The sequence below is a fragment of the Podarcis liolepis genome, assembly GCF_965112155.1.
Source record: "Podarcis liolepis genome assembly, chromosome: 5".
In the NCBI taxonomy this organism is placed as follows: Eukaryota; Metazoa; Chordata; class Lepidosauria; order Squamata; family Lacertidae; genus Podarcis; species Podarcis liolepis.
In genome coordinates, this window is record NC_139556.1 from 93,100,021 (window position 1) to 93,124,237 (window position 24,217).

Consider the following 24,217-nt stretch of genomic DNA (forward strand, 5'->3'; position numbering starts at 1 on the left):
GATACAAGGGGACACAGGCACCCGGTGTTGTCCTGTGGAGTTTGGTGGCTCCTTCTCCCTCCTTCCCTGCCTTGCCCAGCACATCTGTTGTGACTCGTGCGCCATGAGGAGACACCAGTTCCTGCTGGGGCCAAAGAGGGCACCAAGCCCCCACCCCTCCGCCTATGCTGCCAACATCACCAGGGTTGTAACTGGATCTACAAGTCCCCTGAAAACAGTATCTTTTGGGGCCACAATCTCGTGGGAACCAAAACAGGACACCCCAAGATCCAATCAGAAGCCGGAATGGCTTCTGTAATTCCAAGATATCCTGCTAGTGGAACAATTGAGGGGTATGGAAACTTCATCTGGTCCAAAATGCAGCAGCCAGATTTCTGGCTCGGATTTCATTTAGAATTCATAGAACCCTTGTTTTAAAATGTGCATTTCTGGGCCCAATTTAAGTGTTTAAAATCCTAAATAACTTAAGCCCCAAACATCTAAAAGACTGCCCCCTTCCCTACAGATGCTGTCAGGTCTTAAGATCAGCAGAGGAGCCCTCTATTTAGTCCTACCATTCTCAGAAGTTCTTGTGATAGTGACCCGGGAAAAGCGTTCTCTGTGAAAGCTCCAAGTTGTAAAATTCCTCTCTACAGGCACCTTCATTATATATTTTCCATTATATGCTGAAGATCTACTTCTTTGCTTTTGAACCTAAGATACATATTTTCAGAACCCATCCTGAACTGTGATTGTAATTTGTTTAAATTTGTTTCTAATATTAATATTAAATTTAAAATTGCTGTAATATGTACTACTAATAATGATGATGGTAATAATAAATAATAAAAATTGTAAGGGACATTTCACATATTTCCTGACAACACACATACTTTTGCTATCAAGTATACACTCAAATGGGAGCGGTAGCCAATCCCAATCTATTTTATTTAGTTGTATATTACACATTTGTAAATTAGTGCATTGCATGGATACTTCAGTGGTGTAGTAGTTAAGAGCAGTAGACTTGTAATCTGGTGAACCGGATTCGCATCTCCGCTCCTCCACATGCAGCTGCTGGGTGACCTTGGGCTAATCACACTTCTCTGAAGTCTCTCAGCCCCACTCACCTCACCGAGTGTTTGTTGTGGGGGAGGAAGGGAAAGGAGAATGTTAGCCGCTTTGAGACTCCTTCGGGTAGTGATAAAGCGGGATATCAAATCCAAACTCTTCTTCATATTTTTAATGTACAAAGTATTTTAAAAGATGTGGTAATGTGTGGTGCCCCTTATTTCCCCCCGCCTCCCCTATTCCCAAGGGAACTAAACACAGATAACATCCTAGTACAGAATTATCCATTTCCATCCATAGGAAGATTTCTTTCTTGAGCTCCCATTGCACAAAAGTTGCCTGAATGAAATTTCATAAGGGACACTGTAGGAATATTTTCTAATCAAGCCCATGCTCTCCCTCTTGGCAGAGTTATTTCTCATTGATTCATCCACGAAAACATCTGTTCTTGTCTCCTTTATGTTACTGAAGTGTGACAAATTGGCTGTCAAGAATACTGCTCATTTTCCTTTAAGCCTATACTTCCTCCAAAGTGTCATTTTATGAAGTGCTTTTAAAGTCTTGTTTTCCTGTGTTGTTTTGCTTTTCCAGGGAATAATACTACACTTGTAAATAGGGACTGACTGGGCAATTGAACGGCCTTATATAATGAAGTGGAGTGATGGGCCAGTTCTTTTCCATACGAAGCAGTGTGGTGAGTGGGTGGGAGGTTATTCTTGGAGAAAAGCCTTAGTGGATCACCTGATTTCTGTTTTTCCTTTTTAATTAAATATGTATTTTAGAAAGTGGTGGAAAATGGGATTTCTTTGTCACAGATTTGCTAGGTGGGTGAAAGACTTTGCATTCTCTGTGGCTAACAAATATGCATTCTTTGCACAATAAAATAACTATTTGGAAATGCCCCAAATGGAAGTATGTGTAATGTCTACTATGTTATCTTGATTGTAATTTAATATACTATAATTGTTTTTTCTTATTATTGTTCTATTGATTCAGTAAGCAAATAACTTGAAAAAGGCTTCTGGCTGAGATAGCATTTTAACTAAGCACCTGAACATGTGAAAGCCAGCAACTGCTCTACCTCTTGCATGCTATGCATCCCGCTTCCCACCTCCCCATCTATGGTCCTGCCCACTGCATTATCCTTTTAACCTGCACAACAGCAGCTGAATAATGGAATAAACAATAAATCCATAAAATACCCATTCAGTAGATCCACTTGCATCACAATTAACACCAGCTGTAGCCAATTAATCTCCCTCTGCCATTCATATGCTGCAAAGCCAAGTATGAAACCTTTGCTTCCCAGCCTCTTTAGAGGTATTAAAAACCATGGCTGTTCCTTGTTTACTTATGATGCTCTTGCAAGAATTGCAGGCTCCATTTTTGTCACTCGTCATGGGGAGCATTCATGAAGGACTGTTTTCTTATATTAACTTGGGCTATTTAAACCTATAGTACTGGGTTTTATGGATTTTTCTGTTATATCCTGTGACAACAGGAAACCATCATGTTGTTGTTGTTGTTGCTGTGAATTTTCATTTTTCACTTCAAACATAAAACAACATAACTTACAACACATTACCCACTTTGCTTAAAAATACCAACTTCAGTTCTTACAATTTACTCCAAAACCTTTCCACATATTACTCTGAGATATAGGGGGATTATAAACCTTTTGCCACACATTATAGAAAATATGGGGATTAGAATTCCCTTTGGTCGCATGAATTTGGCATGTTGGCTTTTCAGCCAGGGTTATTGTCCATGCTGTGGAGTACCATGCTTTGATGTTCAAACTCAAGGCAGTGTGCCATCAAATGGTTAATTCCATACATGCCGCCATGAGGAGGAATGTTGAAAGTTCCTTTATAAGCAGTTGGTGGAGTAGACATGCCCTTTATTCCAAGTAAAGCAAGTTGAGGGGAAGGTTGTTTATTAAACTCAACTATTTAAATACCAAAACAGGTTTGCAAAACCAAATATGTATGTAAGATCCCGTTTCCCACATCCCCTGCAACAGGTTGATGTTGCCCCAGTATTATGTGCCAGGGGTAGATGATACCACTTCTGTAAGTTCCAAAGGCATATAAAACAGGCATATAAAAGTTATGACGCTGGAAGATGAGCCCCTCAGGTCAGAAGGCGTCCAACATGCTACTGAGGAAGAGCGGAGGACAAGTACAAGTAGATTCAGAGCTGATGAAGTGGCTGGGCCAAAGCTGAAAGGTTGCTCAGTTGCTGATATGCCTGGAAGCGAAAGGAAAGTCCAATGCTGTAAAGAAAAATATTGCATAGGAACCTGGAATGTAAGAACCATGAACCTGGGTAAGTTGGATGTGGTCAAAAATGAGACGGCAAGAATAAATATTGACATCCTGGGCATCAGTGAACTAAAATGGACGGGAATGGGCGAATTCAGTTTGGATGACCATCATATCTACTACTGTGGGCAAGAATCCCGTAAAAGAAATGGAGTCGCCCTCGTAGTCAACGAAAGAGTGGCAAAGCTGTACTGGGATGCAATCTCAAAAATGATAGAATGATCTCGATACGAATCCAAGGCAGACCTTTTAACATCACAGTAACCCAAGTTTATGCACCAACTACTGGTGCTGAAGAAACTGAAATTGACCAATTCTATGAAGATTTACAACACCTTCTAGAAATGACACCAAAGAAGCATGTCCTTCTCATTATAGGGGATTGGAATGCTAAAGTAGGGAATCAAGAGATAAAAGGAGCAACTGGCAAGTTTGGCCTTGGAGTTCAAAATGAAGCAGGGCAAAGGCTAATAGAGTTCTGTCAAGAGAACAAGCTGGTCATCACAAACACGCTTTTCCAACAACACAAGAGACGACTCTACACATGGACATCACCAGATGGGCAGCATCGAAATCAGATTGATTATATTCTCTGCAGCCAAAGATGGAGAAGCTCTATACAGTCAGCAAAAACAAGACCTGGAGCTGACTGGCTCAGATCATCAGCTTCTTATAGCAAAATTCAAGCTTAAACTGAAGAAAGTAGGAAAAACCACTGGGCCGGTAAGATACAATCTAAATCAAATCCCTTATGAATACACAGTGGAAGTGAGGAACAGGTTTAAGGATCTATATTTGGTGGACAGAGTGCCTGAAGAACTATGGATGGAGGCTTGCAACATTATACAGGAGGAAGCAACGAAAACCATCCCAATGAAAAGGAAATGCAAGAAAGCAAAGTGGCTGTCCAACGAGGCCTTACAAATAGCGGGGGAGATAAGGCAAGCAAAATGTGAGGGAGATAGTGAAAGATACAGGAAATTGAATGCAGATTTCCAAAAAATAGTAAGGAGAGACAAGAAGGCCTTCTTAAACGAGCACTGCAAAGAAATAGAGGAAAACAACAGAATGGGAAGAACCAGAGATGTGTTCAAGAAAATTGGAGATATGAAAGGTACATTTTGTACAAAGATTACCATAATAAAGGACAAAAGTGGGAAGGACCTAACAGAAGCAGAAGACATCAAGAAGAGGTGGCAAGAATACACAGAGGAATTATACCAGAAAGATATGGATGTCTCGTACACCCCAGGTAGTGTGGTTGCTGACCTTGAGCCAGACATCCTGGAGAGTGAAGTCAAATGGGCCTTAGAAAGAACTGCTAATAACAAGGCCAGTGGAAATGATGGTATTCCAGCTGAACTATTAAAAAATTTAAAAAAATGATGCTATTAAGGTGCTACACTAAATATGCCAGCAAGTTTGGAAAACTCAGCAGTGGCCAGAGGATTGGAGAAGATCAGTCTACATCTCAATCCCAAGGAAGGGCAGTGCCAAAGAATGCTCCAACTACTGCACAATTGCACTCATTTCGCACGCTAGCAAGGTTATGCTTAAAATTCTACAAGGCAGGCTCAAGCAGTATGTGGACCGAGAACTCCCAGAAGTGCAAGCTGGATTTAGAAGAGGCAGAGGAACCAGAGACCAAATTGCAAACATGCACTGGATTATGGAGAAAGCTAGAGGGTTCCAGAAAGACATCTACTTCTGCTTCATTGACTATGCAAAAGCCTTTGACTGTGTCGACCACAACAAACTATGGCAAGTTCTTAAAGAAATGGGAGTGCCTGATCACCTCATCTGTCTCCTGATAAATCTCTATGTGGGACAAGAAGCTACAGTTAGAACTGGAAATGGAACAACTGATTGGTTCAAAATTGGGAAAGGAGTACGACAAGGCTGTATATTGTCTCCCTGCTTATTTAACTTATATGCAGAATTCATCATGTGAAAGGCTGGGCTGGATGAATCCCTAGCCGGAATTTGTTGAATGGTTTATTTAAATGTAAAGGTTCATCATTGTTCCACCCAATGTGTATGTCTTTAAGGGGCCAGAGCAAGGGCCAGAGCAAGATAACGAGACCCAGCTTTACAGCTGTGAAACATAGCAGGTGCTGCTGAGTTGTACTGATTAAACTGTGTCAGCAATTGGGTGTAGAATATAAGGAGCAGCACCTAGCTCTCCCATTACCCTGGGGGATGGGTTGGTGGTTGGGTCATGTTTGTTTGTTGACGTATTAGTGTAAATGGAGTTTTTGTTTTTCTTATTAAAACCTTGTTTAAGTTATTTTTGAGTCCCTTTTTAATGCATGGTCTCCCCAGCAAGCTCTCTGTAGCGCTACCATACTGCAAATAGCCAACAGAATTAAGATTGTCGGAAGAAATATCAACATCCTCAGATATGCAGATGACACAACCTTGATGGCAGAAAGTGAGGGGGAATTAAAAAACCTTTTATTGAGGGTGAAAGAACAGAGTGCAAAATATGGTCTGAAGCTCAACATCAAAAAAACGAAGATCATGGCCACTGGTCCCATCACCTCCTGGCAAATAGAAGGGGAAGAAATGGAGGCAGTGAGAGATTTTACTTTCTTGGGCTCCATGATCACAGCAGATGGTGACAGCAGTCACGAAAGTAAAAGATGCCTGCTTCTTGGGAGAAAAGCAATGACAAACCTAGACAGCATCTTAAAAAGCAGAGACATCACCTTGCCAACAAAGGTCCATATAGTTAAGCTACGGTTTTCCCAGGAGTGATGTATGGAAGTGAGAGCTGGACCATAAAGAAGGCTGATCTCCAAAGAATTGATGCTTTTGAATTATGGTGCTAGAGGAGACTTGAGAGTCCCATGGGCTGCAAAAAGATCAAACCTCTCCATTTTGAAGGAAATCAGCCCTGAGTGCTCACTGGAAGGACAGATCATGAAGCTGAGGCTCCAATACTTTGGCCACCTCATGAGAAGAGAAGACTCCCTGGAAAAGACCCTGATGTTGGGAAAGATGGAGGGCACAAGGAGAAGGGGACGACAGAAGACGAGATGGTTGGATAGTGTTCTCGAAGCTACCAGCATGAGTTTGACCAAACTGCGGGAGGCAGTGGAAGACAGGAGTGCCTGACGTGCTTTGGTCCATGTGGTCACGAAGAGTTAGACACGACTAAACGACTAAACAACAACAAGTTCCAAAGAGGATTCCCTTAATTGAGCTGAAACTGTTTTAAAAGGTTTTTCTCCCAAAGTATGTTTCACTTTTCATTAGAGATTACTACTTGAAGGTCCATTTTCCTAGGAATTTTTGCAGCCATAAGATAGCCAAATTCTACCTCAATTAATATTTTGTATATGGTTCATACTGCATCCTTTAATGTAGCAGTAACATTGACCATAAGTTTTAAAGCAGTCAGCTCTTTGTCTGGGTATTATCAGAAAGAAAAACAATTGATTAAAATTAAACCATGACCATGTTAACATTGAGAATTTTAGCCAAAATCTGTTCTTTATGTAGTGGGGAATCACTTACATAAAAATCCCTGAATATATCTCTACTTGTTCCTAGCCTTCACAAAACATGGGGTGCTTTCTAAATGGAATCAGCAGGGAGATCAGGGGAGCAGCTTTCTTGTATATTTTTCACCAAGCACTTAACACACTGAATAAAAATGAATTTTCTACCTTAAGAATTAATGTCGAGGTAATGGTATGAAAGGGCCATGTCCTAAACTTATAAACTTCCAATTCTATTGGCTTTCCTCCTGGATCTTGAATCAAAGACACCAAATTCAAATGAGGCATTCCCAGACCTCCCTTGTTGCATTGTTATACAATATTTTGCTGCATAACTGAGCTCTCTTTTCCCTAAGAATGAATTTACCCTGTAATCTCTGCCAAACATAAGCTGTTTAAGCATTATATTTATGGGCAAGACCTGAAATGGATAAAGAAACTTTGATATCTTCACAGTCCCAACGTGGCCCAACCAAGAAAGGTTAAGACCCTCTCAGGATGTTATGGCGCTGTTAGGCACAGAATGCCCAGAGTGAGGAATTAACTCTTTATTGTCAAAAGGCAATATGGGAAGGCATGTCCATCAGTCCTACGTCTCTCAGCTACTGCTAAGTATGCAGCCAATGTGGTAGTTGCCGCAACAGGGAGACTCCCCCCCCCCCCGGCTTATGTATTTCTCAACTGAGAGCTGCACACAAGCGTGTAACCAATCCTCTTCCGGTCCTGGGAGACAGTGGAGCAAGAGAGATGCTGGAGGCAGAGTGGAAGCCCTCGACTCTACAACAGCCTGACTCATCTCTCCCTCCTCCACCTGTTTTTCACTCTCCAGTCCTGCAGCTACTCCTGCCTCTGACTCCTCTCTCTTGGCTGTTACAGGTTCTCCCACTTCACTTAGTCCTTCTTCCAACTCCAATCCCCCTTCTCTTAGTTCCCACTCATCAGTATCCAGCCACCACTTAACAGTGTCCAGCCAGTCCCTGACCCAGGATTTCAACTGGTTTTCATTTATGTTTGGATGCTGCTAGACACCATATTCAACCAAGATGACACCAAGTCATTCCAAACTGCACTGATTTTGATGCCTCTGAAGATATAGGCACTAAATTTGGTGTGATGGTTTCTGAGATGGAGGAGCAGGTTTGGCCTAATGCTGGATGTTATTTTGCATTAAGACAGATCAAACTTTCCAAACAGCACAGATCTGTTCGCTTCTGAAGATATCATTGCCCATTCTGGCATGATAGTTCCTGGGACTGGGGAGTGGGTTTGGGCTATATTTGGATACCATTGGGCATCCCTTTGAATCAAGATAGTGGACCAAAAAGTTCCAAATTGCATTGATTTGTATGCCTATAAGAGATTGTGAACAAATTTGGCATGACAGATCCTGAGGTCAAGGAGCATGTTTTTGCTCTACATTTGTTTACTGTTGGATGCCATTTGAATCAAGATAGCAGACTGAACCATTCCAAACTGCACTGATTTAGACACCTCTGAAGATGGGATCACCCAATTTGGTGTGATGATTCTTGAGGAGTGAGTTGTGGTCTATATTTGGTGACTCTCACACACCATCTTGAATCAAGATGGCAGACTGAAGTGTTATAAACTGTATGCATTTAGACACCTCTGAAGATAAGATTTTGAATTAAGATGTTGGACTGAACTTTTCAAAACTACAAATTTTAACAATATCTGGCAGGAAACTAAAAGGGCAATGCACAGGATATGGTAGAAGCCCAATTCCAAACTTAATTGGGCCAATTCAGGTGGATCTAGATTTTGACTGAGTCAGGTCAAGGCAGCCCCGGATTCCTTTGGTTGGGCTACCTGGAGCCATCGGGGGCTATGTGTGGCAGGGCATCAGGAAGGAGAAAGAAGAGGTAGGCAGCTTCTGTAAAGAAAAGCAAGGGGCTGTTGGCAATAGAACTTTCAAACAGTCATGCACTATGCTTTGGCAATGTTGGTCAACTTCAGACAGCCTCTTCCCATGATGTGGCAGCAGCGGTGGCAGCACCAGCGACAGCCATGGGACAGCCATGGAGTGGGAGCAGGTAGTGTCACTGTCAGTTGTGGTGGAGGCGGTGGGGATGATAGGGGCCTGTACTTTACTGAGCCGGTACAGATTTGGGATAGTGGCATTAGAGGGGCGGACTTGCAGTCCTAGCACAGCAGCCATCAGTAACTGTCTGCCAAGAGTGTAGTATTGTTGGCTGTAGGGATCTGCTTCAGCATTATGTTCTGCACATGGAACATGCTGGCAAAACAGCACCCAGCAGGTTTGAACTCTCCTACACTCTGAAATATAGCATTTTCACCCCCCACACCCTTCCTGACTGTATGGGGTTTAAAAGCCCCTAGTTAAACAGTGATTTGTGGCTAGATCCTGCTTGAGTGTTCCCTGATTCAGTTCAGAGGATCTATCGATTTATAAACCTGAGCATTTTTTTTTTGTTTCTTAGAATTCCTGAGCAATGCTGGGTATTTTCTGCTACCTTGTGTCTAATTTGAGACATTATTGATTCAGAAGGGGCTAATGTATGTGTACATTTTGTGTACATTTCATGTAATTCTGTCAAATAGATAAAAATTTAAAGGTTTTTTTTTTTATTTCCCCATAGTACCACATGAGAATGGGCCTTTTCAGTGGTGACCCCCTGCTTATGGAACACTCTCTTAAGTGAGACATTCCTGGCATCATCTTCATCAGTTTTAGATGCCAGGCTAAGACTTTTCTGTTTACTCAAGCCTTCAGTTAACTAACGTTGCCTCCTATGGTAGTGCTCATATTTTAGTGGGGTGTGTAGGACTTCCCCGGAGTGGCTGGGGAAACTCCAGTCAGATGGGTGGGTATAAAAAACAAATAATAATAATAATAATAATAATAATAATAATAATAATAATAATAATAAATTAATTAATTTGCTTTTGGCTGAGCATTTTAAGTATGTCGTATTGTTAGTGATGTAAATTTTCTCTGGTTTTAAATTGTTTTATATGCTGTATTTTATTGTGAAGTTGCACCGAGACTTTACTGTAAACTGTAACTGACAGATATTTAAATAATAGTACTAAAACTAAAAATAATACTAAATACTACTACTACTACTAATAATAATTAATAAGCCCAAGTCCAACTTCTGGTTTTCTTGCTGTATTGCTGTAAAAAGAAGGGTAGGATGATAGCAGGATTAAAATTAAAGGATTATTTTTGCTTTTGTGTAATGGAAAACACATGTTCTTCCAGAATTCCACTCATAGTAATGCTATATCATAATGCAGCATTGTTCTGTGACAGTCAGGAAGTGGGGAAATGGCTGATAATGAAAGGTGGCCACCTCAAGGAGCTCTGTAAAATAGCCTTCAAATTTGCCTGCAAAATGTGCAGTATATGATTTATCCATGCACTTAATTTCCAGTGCTTATAATGGGATTTCGTTGTAAATGACGTTTCTTAGATTGCACCGAGGAAGTTTATCTCAAGAAGTGTATCTCTTATAAACCACTTTAAAAATGTAATTTTAGATATCCCTCAAAATTACACAAATACAATAAAAACATAATACAAGGTTATAGTGTATTGTGTTTGCAACAATGTTGCTGTTGTTGGCATCTGTCTGTTTCGGGAGACAATAGAGCAGTGTGCATTTGGGGATGAAGTCTAACGCAAAACTGTTGGAAGGTTACAGCGGCTGCTATAGCTGTAGAGATTGATACAGGAGATAAATGTTTTGTTGCAGCTGGGGCAGATGAAGGTGTCCAGTTGTACTGCTGCGGATGCATTTCTTATCTCTGGACTTCTCCCCAGTGGTCATTCCTCCTCTGGTCACTGCTGTGGATGCATGACCTGACTGCCTGTCTCCAGTCGCTGTGGTATAAAACTAAAAGGCTGAAAGATCGGAGTACAGTGGTATCTCGGGTTACATATGCTTCAGGTTACGTACACTTCAGGTTACAGACTCTGCTAACCCAGAAGTAGTGCTTCAGGTTAAGAACTTTGCTTCAGGATGAGAACAAAAATCGTGCTCCGGCGGCGCAGCGGCAGCAGGAGGCCCCATTAGCTAAAGTGGTGCTTCAGGTTAAGTATGGACCTCCGGAACGAATTAAGTACTTAACCTGAGGTACCACTGTAGCTATAATGTTGGAGGCTGTAATCCTGTGCACACTTACATGGGAGTAGGTAACATAAAACACAGTGAGACTTTTGACTGAGTAATCATGCTAAGGATTGGACTCCATATCAAGTTATTACAAAAAGTATTTTATTGCTATTTTAGTAATTACTTTTTGCTTCAAATGAAAGCATGATTCTTAAAATCTCTCCAATACTACCTATTGCCTTCCACTGCAAATTTAGAATAAGTTCCATTCTCTTTCATTAGTTAACATTCAGTGCATTTATATATAGAAATATGTAATTATACGTTTGTGTTGTCATGGCAATTTAGGGTTGGAGTTGCCAGACTGCAACAATATTTCACTGTAACAGAGCAGTCCACATGAAACATGGAATTGTATAATATAAACAATATCATATTTATATTGATTTTTAATATATGGAAGTCCCTACTCACTTGTTTTGTGCTAAGCTATTTGGGGATGTATAAGGATTTCAGAGCAACTATTTTAGAAACATGAATTAACCATTTGTGAAACAAATTCATGGCAGGCAGTTGTGTGCATTACCAATGGCTAGAGATACAGCAGATCTTCAATCAGAGCCTATTAGTATTGCAGTGATCACCATGTTGAGACACTGGTCCCCAGCTAAAAGATAAATAACAGTGGTATGAGAATACTGTAAAATTTTTGCCTTCTCAAATAATTTGCTTCTAATAATTTGCTGAACCCAATTATTATTGTTGTTGTTGTTTAGTCATAAAAAAATGTATACCTTATTCAAGGTTGCTAAAACAACTATTTTTTTAAAAAAATTAGTCACACCAACATTACTCTAGATTGTAGATAAAATAAATTACTAGTTTAAAACAGTTCTAACAGCCAAACCAGAGAAGGCATCAGGTAAAACATCAAGAACACAGAACAAAAACTTAAGATAAACACCAAAAGGCCATATAAATAGACTAGCATTCCAGTGGCACTAAAACAAATATTAAGAATGTGCTGGGTGGATTTCTCACTGGAGGGAGCTCCACGGTTGGTACAACCCCTCCCCCCAAAATGCCCTCTCTCTGATAGTTCCCTACCTGCATTCCTAAATGTCCTAATGGGATATCCTCAGAAGAGCTTCCAACAGTCTTTGCTGCTGGAGAGGTACACATGGATCACTTTATTGTTCAGGTATCCTAGTTCCAAACAATAGAGCATGTCTTGGCAGATCTGTAGACAGTTGCTGCCAGGCTCTGCTGGGTAAGTCCCTAGTTATCATGTTTATCTTTTCAATTCTGTTTTAGGTGTTTTGCACAACTGCTACTGTTTCATGCCAGGCCAGTAGAGAGTATCTCTTGCCCTTCTCTTGCACAATACCATCCAAAGTTGCCATCTCTGGATACATTATCTTTGGGATCACTGTCCTCCCCACTTTCAAAGTCTGACCTTATTCCAGAAATCTCTTATGGCCAATGGAACTTGATGCCTGTGTGTAGGCCATTCTGCACATACAGATTCTGTTTGGACAGACGTTACATCTTTTCTTTCTGTTTTCTGTCTGATTTCTTACAGTTTGTTTGTTGCAGGGAGGTGTTGTAGTGTCATGTGCACCTGCTCTTATAAGTCTTCCTGTTCTTTGGCATTTTGTCCTACACAGTTGCATGAGAGCAGACCAGTGATGGGGATGTCTTTCCTGGACTCGTATGTTACTTTTAGAATAGAATAGAATAGAATAGAATAGAATAGAATAGAATAGAATAGAATAGAATAGATTCTTTATTGTCATTACACAAGTGCAACATTGCACAAAGTGCAACGAAATTGGATGCCATCCCTTAAAACAACAAAAGCAAAACAACAACAACAACCAAACAAACCACATTCCAGCCACACCCACACCACACCCATCAAACTCCCAGGTCACACTATCGAGTTACAGCATTCAAAAAGGCCACAGCTCTTGGATAGAAACTGTTTTTCAGTCTATTTGTCTTTGACTTGATGCTTCTATATCTCCTGCCAGAAGGCAGTAGTGCAAACAGACCGTGTCCCGGGTGAGATGAATCCTGCAGGATGTTATTTGCTTTCCTAAGACAACGGGAACCGTACAGTTCTTCCAAAGATGGGAGAGGATGACCAATAATCCTTTGGGCTGTGGTTATGACCTTCTGGAGCACCTTCCTCTCCCTAGCTGTACAACTGGAGAACCAAGCACAAATACAGTATGTAAGAATGCTCTCTATGGAGCCTCGGTAGAAGGACACCAGCAGTCTCTCACTCAGATTGTTCTTCTTTAAAAGTCTGAGGAAATAAATTCTCTGCTGGGCCTTCTTCACCAGAGCAGTGGTATGTGCGCTCCAAGTCATGCCCTGATCGATAGCTACTCCCAAAAACCTGAATTCCGCCACCCTCTCCACCCGTTCCCCGTTGATATACAAGGGCTGAATGTCCGCCTTTTTTTTTCCTGTAATCCACCACCAGTTCCTTGGTCTTAGCCGTATTAAGAGCCAGATTGTTCTCTCCACACCAAACACAGAGCCGCTCCACCTCTCCAGTGATGGGGATGTCTTTCCTGGACTCGTATGTTACTTTTAAATTGTATTGTTGCAGTTTTAGGATCATGCATTGATGTTTTGGTGGAGCAGATGCTAAGTTTCTATAGTATGCTTTTCAGGGGTTTGTGATTGGTATTTGTTTGTTTATTTCACAAATTTATATACTGTTTGATTACAGAAAGAATAAAACAATAACATTTTCAGTAAAAAAAAACTTCTTAAAAAATAATTATTGTATTTTTATGCTAGGAACTGCTCTGAGATTTCAGATGAAGGGCAGTATACAAAACAAACAAGCAAACAAACAAACTGAATTATTTAAAACATTCAGAAATAATTAAAATCAACAATAAGCTAAAAAACCAGATTATCTCATTTTATATCAATGCAAGTTACTAGCGCAAGCAACAGGCCTCCCTCTAAATTAGAGGGAGCTTTCCAGGAGCTGGTCTCTTGGGTTATAACTGTTTCTCTTAAAGGGACCATGTGCCAGATGATAATACACACATTAAGGAGCAGGGGCAAGGAACATTTTTTTCAGTTGGAGGGCCACCCTCCCTTCTGAGAAACCTTTCAGCGGCCACACGCCATTGGTGGATTGGGACAAAGGCAAAAGTGGGCAGAACAAGAAATGTGAATTTTAACTTTTACAATAAGGCTAATTTCTCCCCACTCACATGGCCCTCACTATCCTCCTTCCAGGCAAACATGAAGGACGCAGCCAGGCAAACACAGTCAAGGAAGGGTGCAGGGCTGTGCAAGGATGGGAGTTTGACATGAGAGGTGTATGGCCAGGGGAGAGCCCCAATGGTCATCTAGACAGGCCTGGAGGGCTGCTTGTGGCCCCTGAGCATGAAGTTCCCCATCTCTGATGCAAAGGTTTTTAAATTAAAATCAGCATTTTGAATTGTGTCTGGAAAACAGAATGGAAGCTTATGTATAGAAGAATAGGCGTGAATGTTCACTCAGCTATGAGCCTCTGTCAAACAGCAGAAGTTCCTAACTTTTGTCTGGTCCAGTTTTGTGGGACCAATTTTAGTTTCTGAGGCCTGAGGATGTGGACATGATGCTTCATGCCCTCTCAACCTCTGCCCTGAGTCAGAAGAGGCTGTGAAGGTCCTGGACTGTTGTCTAGATGCAGTGGTGGGCTGGATGAGGGCCAGTAAGCTGAAGATGAATCCTGACAGAATGGAGGCACTGTGGATGGGTGATTCCCTTGTCTGGGAATTAGAGAAGTTGCCTGCTTTAGGCAGGGTTGCACTTTCTCTGAAGAAGCAAGTGTATTGTGTGCAGCATTGGCACAAACTCCTAGGAGTTGAGGCAGTTCTAGCCCCTTACAATATTCAGAGGACATTGTGTGACATCGCATTGCCCCCTCCTATCCTCTGGAGAAGCTGGCGCCTCTGGTGTGGAGGTGCTCCAAGATCCATCACTGTCAATGAGGCACAAGTGGCATTCAAGCGAGGGGTGCCTTTTTCCACATCTGGCTCATATTCCATATACTGTAGGGATAACCAGACCACAGTGACCCTTACATCAGTACTTTCAAGGTTAGATTATTGCAATGCATTCTACATGGCACTGCATTTGAGGTTGGCTTGATAGCTTCAGCTAGTACCAAATGCTGCAGCTACACTTTTAAGTGAGACAGCCTACCTAGAAGATATTACACCAGTTCTGAAGGAATTGCACAGACTGTCAATATTCTGCTGAACCATGTTCAAGGTGCATGTGTTGACATACAAATCTCTATGTGGCTTATGACTTGGCTATTTGATGGAGCAGCCTCTTACTTACTTGTCTAGATATTAGGATTTAATGGATATGTTTCCTTGATTGGGCTGCAGTTGCCAGGGAATTAATATGTTGCAGCCCAAGAGAGTTGCAACATATATCAAGAGAGTTCTTGATATAGGCACTCCAGTTACAAAACTTACTAGTTTTAATCATTTTATTTTATTTTTAGTGGAATGGTGCAGCACTTCTGTATTGACTCCACTGGTGTACCCACACAGCCTCAACGTCACTGCTGCCCTGCCCTGTTCCAATAAGTGGCTGTGACACTTGTGTTGGGAAGTTGGCTCTTCAGTACTACCGTACTCTGCTGGCTGCTGTTAACAACTAAAGTGTTAACTAGGCACTCTTGTTTACAATATAAGTGTCTTGCTAGATTCCATCTAGTTTCCATCTTGCTAAAGTCCATCTAGTTTAGTATTATTTGGAAGACCCCTGAAACTATTCATATTCTTTATTAATTAGTCACTTTACTCAGAAATGACTTAAAGCAACTTACAAACACAATAGAAATACTAAAACCAGTAGACATTACCTGGTTTGCTAGAAATTGGTCAGGGATCATTGCCCACCTGTGCTTTAAATAGTAATGTTAAGCACTTAACATAGTTACATTTTGTTAAGTAGCATATGTAAAACATGTAGATGGCAGATGCAAAAAAAGATGAAGTATGAGTTGCTGTATGTCAGAATAGGCTTGTGGATAAACTTGGGAATAGTACTGAGGTGCTTACCTCTGTTGAATCCCAAACAACTGTTCCCTGTTCCCCTTCCTTGGGGGAATATATACTGGTTTCTCTTACCACTTTTACACAGTTGTATGTCTTCCAGAATATAATAAGTAATGGAGATGTGGCCTAGGTTTACATTGCAAGGGAAATTTTGAATCAATATGTTATGCTGAAATAAACTTTAAAGATGTCTTTGGATTTCTTTGGATAATTGTAGTTGTACTTGTGGGGTCCTTCCTGTCTCTATCTGATGATAAAGAGGCTTTATTTTTCTATTAGAAACTGAGTGCTACTGTTCTTAAAGTGTTCATCATCCCTTGCCAGGATTAGGATAATACACATAAATGAGGCTAATGTAGATTTAAGAGTACTTCAGTTGCATGAAACACTTTTTTATACATTGCATAAAGGAGCACATTAGCTCAGTTGAAGCAAAATGTTTCATTTCTTCCTATTTAAGTGACACATTCTCTCATCCAATTTTTCAGTACTGTACTTTTTCCAGCAATTTTAGTTTTAGTTTTAAAAAAACACAATGGCAATCTCTGTAGTCAAATAAAGTGATAAAATTTAATTTCAGAACCCATGTGATTTGAGTATGGAAGGAGAGGGACTTGGGAGATGACAAAGCAAAATTCGGAATCCTGGAAAGCTGATGATGATGATGATGATGATGATAATAATAATAATAATAATACTTTTGCTTCACCTTTCATAATGGATTTCCAGTGCAGCTTACAAGTGGAAATACAATTAAACAAACTAAAACTGGGAGGGGTAGCTAATACTGCAGAAGACAGAATCAGGATTCAAGATGACCTTAACAGATCGGAGAACTGGGCCAAAACTAACAAAATGAATTTCAGTAGGGACAACTGTAAGGTTCTACATTCAGGCAGAAATAACCACGAAGTCTTCAATATGAGGTTCCCCAGGGTTTGATTTTGTCCCCCATGCTGTTTAACATCTACATGAAACTGCTGAGTGGAGTCATCTGGAGTTTTGGAGTTCTACTTCTCCTTTACACCTGTAGGTGCAGCAGTGGATGTGCTGGATCATTGTTTTGCCTCAGTAATGGACTGGATGAGAGCCAATAAACTGAAACTCAATCCAGATAAGACTGAGGCACTGTTAGTGGATTGTTCCCTAGACAGGATGGATGAGAGGTTGCCTGCCCTTGATGGGATTACGTGCCCTCTGAAGGAGTGCGTACACTGCTTGGAGGGTACTCCTGGATCTTTTGCTGTCACTTGAGGCTCAGATGGTCTTGATGGCATGGAGTGCCTTCTATCAGCTTTGGCTGGTGGCCCAGCTGTACGCCTATCTTGACAGGGATATCTTAACCTCTGTTGTTTGCAATGTGGGACTGCCTCTGGAGATGGTTCAGAATTTCAGCTGGTGCAGAATTCAGTGGCCAGGTTGCTCACCGGGGCAAGACTGAGCATAAAACGCCAATCCTAGCCTGATTGCACTGGCTGACAATTAGTTTCCAGGTCCAATTCAAAGTGATGGTTTTGACCTATAAAACCTTAAATGACCCAGGACCACAATATTGCAAGAATGCCTCTCTCCTTATGAATAGACATGGACCCTATAGTCATCAACTGAGGCCCATCTTTGTGTGCCTTCTGCACGAGAGATCTGGAGGGTGGCATCATGAGAACGGGTCTTTTCTGTGATGGCTCCTCATTTTGGGAATGCTCTCTCCAGTTAAGCTTACCTGGCATCTTTGATATACATCTCTAGACACCAGGTAAAGGGACGCTGGTGGCACTGTGGTCTAAACCACTGAGCCTCTTGGGCTTGCTGACCAGAAGGTTGGCAGTTCAAATCCCCACACCAGGGTGAGCTCCTGTTGCTCTGTCCAAGCTTCTGCCAACCTAGCAGTTTGAAAGCACACCAGTGCAAGTAGATAAATAAGTACCACTGTGATGGGAAGGTAAATGGTGTTTTCATGCACTCTGGCTTCCATCATGGTGTTCCGTTGTGCCAGAAACTGTTTAGTCATGCTAGCCACATGACCTGGAAAGCTGTCTGTGGACAAATGCCAGCTCCCTCGGCCTGAAGCAAGATCTGACCACACCCCATAGTCTCCTTTGACTGAACTTAACCATTCAGAGGTCCTTTAGCTTTTTTACCTAGACACCAGGCAAAAACTTTCCTTTTCTCACAGGCCTTTGGCTAATTAAACAATCTATGGCCTTTTAAACTGGGTGGAGGTAGTGGTTTTTGTTTGTTACTATGTTATGTATTTTTGTGTTTATATTTTTGTGTTTATATACAGTAAACCGCCCTGTGATCCTTGGATGAAGGGCAGTATATAAATTTAATTAAGAATATTAATATAAGCTAGACTTTTGACTCAAGGCCAGAAATGAACTAGGAGCTAGTGTGATGAATAATACAGTTGGTATAACATGACCATAATGCCAAGCCCTTGTTAGCAATCTGGCAGTTGTATCCTGAGCTAACTACAGTTGTTGAAGTCTTCAAAGGCAACCCAAATAGAACACATTACAGTAGTCAAAGCATGGATAACTGAGGATAGGCTATCTACCTATGTTGGTAATGTGAAGAAAGGCCCAGATCTGCCCCACCATTCCTCTACGTCAAGCAGTCACATATCTTCCTCCCATTCTCTTCAAATGGAATAAGGAAGATGTCTACCTGAGGGATGTGAGGGACTTGCACAGTTGACTGGATTTTCTTGGTAAGAAAGAGCCTGGGATGACTCCTCCCAGGAGAGGGAAGATGGACTTTAAAAAGCTGAGCTGCCCTGCATATGTGTTCCCTCCCACCATGAGGGATCTTTTAATGAAGCTGAACTTGTAAGTAAATTAGAATTGTTATATTGTAATGAATAGGCTTGGATTGGTCCAGTTTTAGAGCCACAGTGATCTGATTTATTTTGTAGTCTGTTTTGAACTTCTGCCTTCTTTTCTTCTACCTTTTATTTTTAATAAAGTATCAGAATAGGGTTGCCATATTTTTAAGAGCAAAAAAGAGGACACATGTGCTTGTGCCTGGAGCGGGGTTGGGGAGGTGGTTCAGGAGCAGAAGTGGGCACATTCTACAATGCCCCTTCAAAATATACAAAAACAAAACTCACACTCATACATATATGTTTCAGACTTGGTTGTCTAGTACTGTAAAAAGTAGCCTGCTCTCACACCCCTAGGCATTTTGGCAAATTCAAAAAAATCTGCCTGGACAGAATTTTTACCCCTGAAAAAGAGGATGTGTCCTGGAAAAAGAGGATGTATGGCAATGCTATTTCAGAATACGGTAAGTTTAGGAACAGGATTGTAAGAGGTCAGCACATTCTTCTGCGAGCAGAGAGAGACTCGGGGAGTGTGGGCTGCCTTTGCACTCTCAGTAACATATAAGGGAACAGTCTAGTAAATGCAGGATGTGTTGGTTTCAGAGTTCCTTGGTTTTAGGAGGTTTAGTGGGGTCTGCCATGGAAACGAGCAAGCTGCTTTGATCTTGGACTAGGATAAGGCAGCTGGAAGCTAATCCTGCTTTCCCCAGCAATTTGTGTGTAGGTTGAACCAAGGAGTACTGGATGTCCTGGCTTGGAGGCTTTTAAAAAGTGATTGCTTTGGTGTATCCCAGGCCCTCTTCCATCTGGGCTGCAAGAGTAAGTGGGAGGGTGATGCCAGCAACTACCAGAGAGTAATACCTACTGGCAGCACTGCAGGGCTGTTGTGTTGCAGTTAGACAAGGAAGAGGGTGAGAGAGCTGCTGTCTTGGGCAGATCACCTTTGACAGAGGTAAAAGTTGCTCTGTGCTAAAGGATCAATCTATTACAGTACTTCAGATGACAAGGGCAGATCAAGAAGCATCTCTGAATTGCAGATCCGTCCCTTTAGACCCTAACTTTAAGGTTTAAGAGGAATGCAACCTCCAAAACAGGAGAAATACCACTAACCTGGGTGGATGGACCACAGGCTAGTAGCATCTTCATTTTGCCTAGATTGAGCTTCTGTTTATTGGCTCTTATCCATTTGAGTCCTCCCAGAGCACTTTCTGGAGTGCAGTTCAAATTTTCTCCTAGTGCCTTCCATTCATGGTGGCATCAAATAGAAGTTGAGTGAGATCTTTTTCAAGGATTGCCTAACAGGAGGTGCTTGTGGGGGCATTAAATATAGTAGTGTGTTTGATTTCCATTAGGTACTGGTTCAGCTGAAGGAAGAACCATTGTCATTTGATATCCTCTCTTTGACTGGTAAAAGGTAAAGGGATCCCTGACCATTAGGTCCCGTCGTGGCTGACTCTGGGGTTGCAGCGCTCATCTCGCTTTATTGGCCGAGGGAGCCAGCGTACAGCTTCCAGGTCATGTGGCCAGCATGACTAAGCCACTTCTGGCGAACCAGAGCAGCGCACGGAAATGCCGTTTACCTTCCTGCGGGAGCGGTACCTATTTTTCTACTTGCACTTTGATGTGCTTTTGAAGTGCTAGGTACAGTCACACTATATAGATTTGTTCGAATCTTTTGTGCTCAGTTTCTTACTTCTTAGTATTAAAGCACCTTCAGAGATGAAGCTGAGTGAGGGCGCGCTGGGGACACACTTACCACCTCTGCATTTCATTCTGTTATCTTAGGCATGGTACTAAACACTTCACATGACTTTCACAGCCAAATATCAGGATAATGCGCCATTAACAGAGGAGCCCATGACTCTTGTTTGGTGGCTCCTGGTTGTCTAGCTAGTCCAGGGGTCTGCAACCCGCGGCTCCGGAGCCGCATGTGGCTCTTTTACACCTTTGCTGCGGCTCCGGGGCGGATACTAGCGAGGGGAGGAGGCGCATTGTGCGCCCCGACACTCCCCACTGTGGCGGGCACTGTACTGGCTGTGACGTCGCATGGGGGCGCTGCGTGCGTTAGTCACGCACCGTCCCAACGTCACCTTCCCGCCCGCTATCAGATTGTGGCTCCGGAGATATATTTGTTTTAAATGTTGCAATGGTTTTGCGGCTCCCAGTTTTTTCCCCTTCGGAAACGGGTCCAAGTGGCTCTTTTTGTCTTAAAGGTGGCAGACCCCTGAGCTAGTCGGATTTATTCCACAGTACTGAATCAGACCACTGGTTCATTTGTCCACTGCTAATCACCCAAACTGGCAGCAATTTATTAGGCTCTCAGGAAGATATGTTTCCCAGACGTGCTATCCTTTAATTCAACTAGCGATATTTGCAATAAAAGTATACTTTCTTCTATTGGGAAGATGTGGCTCCAGGGAATATAACCACATATCTGTGAAGCAGCATAGAAGTGGTCCTTCGTTTAATAAGAATATTTTCACCATGTATATGGCCCAGCCTGCGGCATCACGATTGTTCAATGCAGTGCCTGTCCTGTGCAGTCTTTCTGTCTGTATGCTGTTGCTGATGTTGTTGTCGTCAATGGTAATCCTTTGTGTGGGCATATCTATGTGTATGGCTGTTGGGCATTCTGCATTAAACACAATAGCATGCTTACTCATGAATGAAATTACTGGAACCCTGTTGGGGAAGGAGTACATAGCAAGATTCAAGGCACAGCCTTGCAAAACAAATGCTGCAATTATACTGTGCCTGAAAACAAGTAGCTTTTAATGTGTCCATATGCTTAAGAAAAGAAAGAATTATAGACCAACACTCATACCACCACCACCCTCTCTTTTTTCTTCCTTTTTCTCCTTTTATACAGTTTATCACCCATAATTTCAGGATGTGTTTTGTTTCTTTAAGCTGTTTTATCTCTCAGCTCATGAGGTCACTCATGTGTGAATTCTTTTGTTCGTCATCTCACCTTTTGCCTTGATGATAGAAAATTGATCGGGCCTTAAAGCACAAGTTCAATAGACAACCCCCTTGGTCCTTTGTTTAGGAGAATAGCTACCACTGAAGACCACGAGCAGGTTGCTATTAATATGACAGCCTCTCTCTATCTCCCACTGTAATTTATAATGAAATACCTAATCTCCATTATTTTGATCCAAGCAGGCGATCCCATGAAAAAAAGTCTTTTCATCCAGTTCCCAATGGCAGTTACATGAGAAATGGCAAACCAATAATTTTTGTCAAGTTTTTTTAAGCCAACAGAAATGCTTTTCCACTGCTACAGTTTCAAAAGGCACAGATAAAGCTCATTCACTGAGATGAATGAAAAAAGCCATCTGGGGTTTTTCTTTTTGACTTCCTTTCCTTTTTCCTCCATCCTTGTAATCAAATTTGAGCAAAATCAAATGGGGCTTTCTATGAAAGTACCTTTTGTTGATCTGAACGAGCTGGTAATTTACAAAATACCCTTCTTTTGTGAGGAAGGCTAAAGAAGAAGGGGAAAAAAAGAATCAGTAGCTTTTAAAGCCGGGCCTTGGTGGGACTCTAAATGCAGTGAAAGCTGTCTGTGTTGAGAGACTGAAATGCATTTCAGAGCCAGGCCTTACCCAGGGCACTGGAAGAACAAACCTATGTGCATTTTTGTGGCAATAAAAACATGAATGGAAAGACAGAAAGGACGAGAGATAGAGAGAGAAATCTGGATCTGGAAAATGCATTAAATATTATTTTGGAGTTTCAGCCCTATTCTTTGACACACCATACTTAACAAGCAAGACTGATTGACTTCACCATTTTGGACTGTCAGAGCTCAACAACATATCGGTCTTTATAGTCGAAGAGGGGTGTTGCATCTCTTGGATGTTGCGGGACCATCTCCAAAGCCATCTATCTGTTTATTTGCTTCACTTACGAAGTGTTGCAGAAGAAAAACAACACTTAACCAGAATCTGGACTTCACTTCCTTTCCCATTTGTTGATGTTTCACTATTTTATTAAACAGATTTCTCTCTGGCAGCTGACTCAAAACCAAAGAACAGTCTGAACATCACAACAGTAAGTTTATTTTTTCCATTATCAATAATTTATGTTTAAGTCCTAGTGAGTAACTAGGGCAGGAAGCTTAAGATTCATTGCAGGATTCAGGAGGCTATATTTACGTTATACAATAATTTCAAGTTTGAATTGTACATTCGTTTCATGTTGGTAATGATCATTATGGAGAAGAATGACAGATGTGGCTGCTACACATTGGGAAATCATCTGTAGAGAATAATAAAGTTCAGAATAACATGTAGCTCTAGCCCATGATTAATTAATTATTGCTAGCCCTGGAGACTTAAAAGTTAGTGATTTCTGTTTCTGTATGTAATAGTAATGTACATACATAGTAATGTACAGCATTCCTTGCAAAAGTCTTTTAAGTACAGTACTGTAATGGTTAAAACTTTGTAGATGACTGTATTATTCATCCTTGCTTTATTTCACTTTATATATCGCCGAGAAAGAAAGGAACTAAATGTTCTAGCCTAGTAAAAGTCTTCCTTGAGTTTATATTAACTTGGAAAATTGAAATAGCTGTTTAAAATGAGAACTAGAATGATTTGCTTTAAGTGTGAGTTACTATCTTGAACTTGCTATGTTTTTACTTTGTTTTTGGATCCAGGGAGAAAAGGCAGTGTCATTCCACTATTTTGGTTGGCAGTAGTGGTGTGCATACATGAACAGAATAATGTCATATCACATTTGGCACCCTAGTTTGAAACTGATTATATGCAAGTTAAGTCTCAGTGGGTTTCATGTCTTAACAGAGTATTTAGTATCAGACTGTTTGTACGGATGCCATTCATGGGATCTTTGTTTTGATAATGCCTTAGATAAACCATATATGGTACTTTTAGGTCTTCCCTAAAGGGTGGTAAACCCCAGAATCTGTTTTAACTGCTTGCCCCTTCATCTCCAATCCAATCAGATTAACAGGGAAGGCAGTTTCATTCTTGAAAACATTTTGAGCTGTCTGCTGCCTCCTAATGACTGACTTATCAAATAGCAAATGTGACATATTTTTAAAAGATTTCCTTTCAGCTGCATGTTTTAAATCACATGTTTGTTTGCTTCTCATACCGACTCATTTATTAGTTTTGTTTTGTGCTATCAGGTTTGGAGGAAAGTTGATTGAATTATCAGTTTTACTGTTGATGCAACTGTGGGGGATGTATGAATGCTTATAATCTGTTGTAACAAATATAGTCTATATCGTAAAGAGCTAGGCAGGAGCATTCCCACTGGTAGGGGTGATCAGGTAAGCAAAGTCTAAGCTTAGGACGAT

At 41.3% G+C, this 24,217-nt stretch overlaps 1 protein-coding gene and 1 long non-coding RNA gene across 2 annotated transcripts in view; both read left to right on the forward strand.

The window, feature by feature from the left end:
- LOC310707515 lies at window positions 1–24,000 on the forward strand. Its single transcript, XR_014526532.1, has 3 exons — window positions 1–332; window positions 22,892–22,944; window positions 23,555–24,000. It is a non-coding gene; the product is annotated as an uncharacterized lncRNA (long non-coding RNA).
- The window catches only part of LOC310707418 (uncharacterized protein), a gene marked incomplete at its 5' end in the record, with an annotated part of 471,308 nt that overhangs the window by 32,524 nt on the left and 414,567 nt on the right, over window positions 1–24,217 (forward strand). The window lies entirely within an intron of this gene.